General features: G+C 38.9%; 1 long non-coding RNA gene across 1 annotated transcript; it reads right to left on the bottom strand.

The window, feature by feature from the left end:
- Positions 1–3586: 3586 nt before the first annotated feature.
- On the bottom strand, positions 3587–5353 carry LOC149008674 (uncharacterized). Its single transcript, XR_016175169.1, has 2 exons — positions 3794–5353; positions 3587–3672 (listed from the first exon to the last, which is right to left on the bottom strand). It is a non-coding gene; the product is annotated as an uncharacterized LOC149008674 (long non-coding RNA).
- Positions 5354–6000: the final 647 nt, after the last annotated feature.

The following is a 6000-nucleotide window of genomic DNA, read 5'->3' as shown; positions in this document are numbered from 1 at the left end:
AGGGTAAAAACGTATTTTGTATGCTTTATTTCCTTTGGTCTTATAAATACTGTGTTTGAACATGTCTGGAATTCTAAAACATATAAGAATTTCAGAAAGGGAGAAAAGAGAGCAAAGCGGAGGAAATACAAGGGGTTTGGGACGAGAAGTGCCCTGGGACAATGTCGGAGAAGGGCTTTCAGATGATCTGTTCTTCCTTCTAATAATTACAATTACGTTGGCTCGTCTTATTCTATCATTGTGATTCTTAGCATGATTCTCAAATGCCTGAACTCAGCCTCCAATTGCTTGACGTCTCTTTGGTCCACAATATTTAGCGCGTCACAAATCTAAGGGTTCGACGGAACATACTCCTTTACTTTGTAGGTTGCTAATTGATTTACTCTTCTAACACGATCCACATATGTTGGTAGCGGGTATCCTAGCAGTGGGAAATCCCTTACAACCTCCACCTTCCATTCGAACTGATTTTCATTTTATTTTCTTCGTAAGCGTGTGAAGTGATTTTCATTTTCATTTTGTGGTAAGCATGAGAATTGATTTTCACCCACCAAATGAAGACTACTACGTGCTCTACTCTTACCCTGCCACAACCAAACTTCCTCTAATTGATCATGCATGCACTATTAAGACCTCTGTTTTACAAATTATACAAATATAAGATCCATGCCTTCAATTTTTTTTAAGGTTCAACATTAGATCTAATTAATTCCTAATAAAAAGTATCAAACATGCTCAATCATATCGCGATACTCCACAAGTGACAATAAACCGATATTTCCAATGAGCATTTAACTTCATGGAATATTATGCATAAATCATCTTTTATTCTAATGATATTTTACTTTTTTTCTAAAATTGAGGTTCGCATAAGCTAGCTAACAGGCATGCATCCTAAGTACACCCTCCGGAGATAGGTTTTACATCTAATTTAAATATAATATGGGATTGCACCTTGCCCCAAGGGATTTCGGACTCTAATAATCATATTTTTAATATGGATGTGAGTGGAATGATTAACTAATAAATATTGCTTTTGAATTTTACATTCATGGTCAAATATTAGCATATTTGAGATAAGTATGGTATTTTTTTACATTCTCTCCTAAATATGCATATTAGTACATTTGAACTTTCTAAATTATTTAAGTATTTTTTTCACAACAAATGAGAGATAGATAGGTTTTAACCTTAAGATCCAATTCGATCTAACATGAACATCCTGATAAGTTTGCTTGGTCAATTTATATATAATATCAAGATACATCTCCTTAAATAACTTGCATTGTGATGAGGAGTGAATACATACATTCATACAACTTCATGTATTCAACTTAGGATCCTAGTATTTACCAATTTTTTTAATGAAAAAATAAAGGTAATTTTTTCCAAACTCAATTGGCTATAAAAAACTATCATATAAGGACAATGATTGATCAAATTTAATTGACTTAAAGATGACTTTGAATTTGGGGAAAGTTGCAATCACGCATTCTGAAAACCTAACTTGATAATGAAAGAAAACAACAGCCATGGTTCATTTCCCAACCATTAGGATCTCACTGGAAAAGGTTATGAAGTTCATAGTACTTTTGCAAAGGATTTAATGAATAACTAGGTACCAAATCGCCAACCTACACATATAGCTAAGCTTTCTTATATCATTCACCTAACTCTAACAATAATAGTTGAATGCTTTTAGACTTGCTTCAACACAGATTACAAATAAATATTCTATATACCAAATCCTGATGGAATCGAACCATCATCCCCTAGATAATATCTAGGTGCTCTCCCAGTTGAGCTAAGGATCCACCTAAAAAATCAAATATGTGAGAACCTCTTAAGTTTTATAATGGAATTTCAATTTTAACACCGCTGTTCACCCATGTACTCAGAAAATTTACCAAAAGTCTTTACCTCAAATGATGAACTGTGTTAACTTGAGTGAAGTCCATGATCTCAAATTCAAACCATATAATTGTATTTATAGTAAGTCAATTACATAATACATATGAGAACCTCTTTAGTTTTAGAATGGAATTTCAATTTTAACACCACTGTTCACCCACGTACTCAGAAAATTTACCAAAGTCTTTACCTCAAATGATGAACTGTTAACATGAGTGAAGTCCATGATCTCATATTCAAACTATATAATTGTATTTATAGTAAGTCAATTACATAATACATATGAAACTATGAGACCCACGTACTCAGAAAATTTACCAAAAGTCTTTACCTCAAATGATGAACTGTTAACATGAGTGAAGTCCATGATCTCATATTCAAACCATATAATTGTATGTATAGTAAGTCAATTACATAATATGAAACTATGAGACTATAAGCCACCTCATACCCGCCGGCACCCCATACCCTCCGGTGGCACCCCTACCCCGCCGCCGGAACCCCAACACCGCCGGCAGCCGGAAACCCCAAAAACCAAATCCGGCCGCTGGAAACCCAAAAACCAAATCCGGCCGCCTGAAACCCAAAAAACCAACACCCAAGACCACCTTCAACGTAGTAGAGTAGGTGTTTGCATCCACCAGAAACCCATTATCAAGATAGCCTTCATTGCAGTTGCTGCCAGAACTCCCATTGCAGTTGCTACCAGAACTCCCATTGTTCTCCATAGCAGGTGGAGTCAAGAGACCCATCTTCACCGTATCATCAAGAAAGTAACTCTGATTGAGCTCAGATTCCTGGGAGGAATTAAGAAGTGAGGGGGGAGTATCCAACAACGAGTTTTGGACATCAGGCGAATCCTGATCAGGTAACTGGGTTTTGGTATCACTTACGTCTTGGTTGAGTTGGTCGGAATTCATTGCTAGTATTTAGTAGAGAAGGGGTAGTATCAGGAAAGTTTTGCAGATCAATGAAATTTGGATGGAACAGGTCAGATTCCTTGCTAAAATTAAAATGGGAGGGGATTGGGTCAGCCAACTGTGCTTGGGTATCAGTGACTTTGAGCTGATTAGATTCTTGATTAGAATTAAGTAGACAAGGGGCATCATCAGGCGACAGGATTTGGACATAAATGGAAATATCACATTCCTGGAGAAAGTTGAGAATGGAGGAGTTGAGATCTGGATCATTTATATTTTGGTTGAGCTCATGACTTGGTTCCTGGATAGAACTATGTAGTGAGGGAGCAGTATCAGGCGAACAGTTTGGGATATCAGTGGAATTCTGATTGACCTGATAAGTTTCCTGGCTAAAATTGAGAAGGCTGGGGTTAGGAAGAGGCCTCTGGGTTTGAGTATCGGTGAAATTTTGATTGACCTGATTGGGTTCCTGTGTAGAATTAAGTGGCCAAAGGGTATAATCATGAAGCTGGGTTTGGCTATCTGTGAAGTGTTGATTGATCTGATAAGCTTGCTGGCCAGAATGAAGTAGTGAGAGATTAGGAGTGATCTCTTGGGTTATCACTAAAATTTTGGTGAAACTGCTGAGGATTCTCTTGGGGTTGTGGGGCTGGTGAAGGCTGAGGCTGTTCAAACGTTGGCATCGAAGAGCTGCCATGCAAATCAGTTGGGTCAAAAGCAATCGTTTCATTTCCATCTCCAGTTGCCTCGGTCACTTCAGACTCCTTCACACGCTTGGACCTTCAATTTTCTGAAGCAGTTTCTTCACTTTCTGCTTGCATCCATCACAATCTATGTTCACCTTGAAAAATACCCAAACACAAACAAGAAGCAAATTTTCAGTCAGGATAAAACCACCGCCCACCTTTGTGGTCTTAAAAAAACAGAGAGCTTCAAAAGTCAGGCAGAAGAGAGAGAGAAACCTGGATCTTGAGAAGCTTAAAGTCTTCATCTTTAGTCATTTCTCCAAGGCTGCTAATGTAATGCTGGTTAAAGAAGCCAAAACAGTACTAGAACATAAATGAAGCCCAGATTTAAGAGAAAAGCATTTGATCAGGATTGAGCTAATTGAAAGGCCTGAAAAGAAAGTCGAGTTCTAAGTCTCATGGGAAGGAATCTTTGCTGAAAGTTTCAGATCGATTGAATTGGTGGATCTGAGTGTGCCGTCAAATCCCAGGGCTCAACCCTGGACAGGCGGTGGAAACTACCAAGCTGGAGTACGGTAGGGGCAGAGGGAATTGGAGGTGGAGCGGTGAAATGCGTAGCTCTCTTCCGACCATGCCCCTCTTCTCATCCATTTTTAAGCTTCTCAGTTTAAAAGGGTAGTTTAAAATTGTTGAAAATGTGGCTGTCTCACGATCCATTTTTATATATGGTTAAACAATCATCCCACTAAGAACTGAACCTAGTAACACCAACAGAAGAGCACACTAACGGAATCTCAATCATAGATACAATTAAATAGAAGATTCAGGACTCCAGAAACAAACACAAATACAGGGAGGCACAGATGAATACACAAACTAATTATTGAACACTTCAAAGAAATCAACTCGGATAAAAAAGACCATAGAATGCTCTTAGATTCCCCAAAATTTGTTGGCAAACTCAGGGAAACGGAGGTATAGAAAATGGTAGGTACCTTCAATTTTTTGAAGCAAACTTTCTGCTTGCATTGTGATAAAACGTCACTGTGTTCTCTCCCATTTTCTCCCTTCCTGCCCCTAAACCCCAAAACCCATGTTGGCATCAACCCCTCGAAAGTCACCATCACAAAGCTCAAGCTAGACAAGGAGAGATTTAAACCCATGTTGCACAAAGCTCAACCTACACAACGATCGCAAATCTCTCCTTGATCGGTGGATCCATTAACCTTCTCACGGGTGATGCGCTCTACATGGATGACCCATTTGCGACGGTAAACCTGAACTACCTTACCTTCTCTGCCCCTATAAGTTCCTCTCACCACCTGCACTTCGTCGCCCTTCCTCACAGAAATCGACCTCACTTTGTACTTGTTCCTCAAATCTAAAGATAGAGGACGAACACTCGACAGAGAGGTGAAGAATGCTACCCGAGACGATAACGGCAACGTTCTATTCCTCAGAATGGGTTTTGAATCGACCTCACGTTGTACTTGTTCCTCAGATCTGAAGATAGAGGAGCACTCATACACCAAGCTTAGCATTCTCGATACGAGTTAGGCCAACAACCTTTAACAACCTCTGTGTCATCAACAGTACCGCCGAGCTTCTTCACGATCTTGACGTCACGGAGGTTGGGTTTTGCAGGGTCCACGATGGAGAGAACAGCGTGAGCTCCACAGGCACGGCCATGGCAGAAGAGGAGATAGAAGAGTTGTGACAAGCAAATCGCGATCGGTGAGCTCCACAGGCACGGCCATGGCAGTGAGCACATCGACGGCCATGGCAGTGAGCAACAGCGATAACAACACCAGTTGTGCCGTCGCGACAATTATTCAACTAAAACCCTAACCCTATAAATGCAAGTGATGCTGAGGATGTGAAACCCTAAAACCCAACTGACGGTCCAGATTTCACCATATTTATAAAATCAGATCTAACGGTTAGTATAAAAGATGCGTGGTTATGAATGTAAATTTAGCTTTATTTAGAGCTAATCAGATGAAGTTTATAATAAAATAATAATAATAATAATAATAATAATAATAATAATAATAAATAATGAGTAAATATCACTTACCTATTGTCGAATTCGCAAAGTCCAGAAGACATTGATGAAACCAAGTTTTTTCTTAGCTTCAAGTGCCATTATCATGGCTCGATGTCAAGTGGTGGTTCTGTAAAGACAAAATTGAGAGAGTAGTCGGTGAGTTTGATTAATTGAATGGGTGAGATATCCACTTCAATGTGCTGTTTATTGGGTGAATGGTCCTAATCAAAATCCAGAATCTTCAAAAAAAAATTTTATCAATTAATGGAATAGTATTAATAAGGAGTATCACAGAAGACAGCATGGACTAGATTTTGACTCCCAGATCAGAATTAAGCATGTATGTTTATCATCACAAGAGACAATTAACGTATTTGACCCTAAAATCCCTAAACCCTAATGACCAAATTGCCCTTTATGACTAAAAACGCCAAAA

This window comes from Hakea prostrata, chromosome 8 (assembly GCF_041222555.1).
Source record: "Hakea prostrata isolate BN-2017 chromosome 8, UWA_Hpros_2, whole genome shotgun sequence".
In the NCBI taxonomy this organism is placed as follows: domain Eukaryota; kingdom Viridiplantae; phylum Streptophyta; class Magnoliopsida; order Proteales; family Proteaceae; genus Hakea; species Hakea prostrata.
The sequence above is the reverse complement of the archived record's forward strand: the minus strand, read 5'-3'. Positions and strand labels throughout refer to the sequence as shown.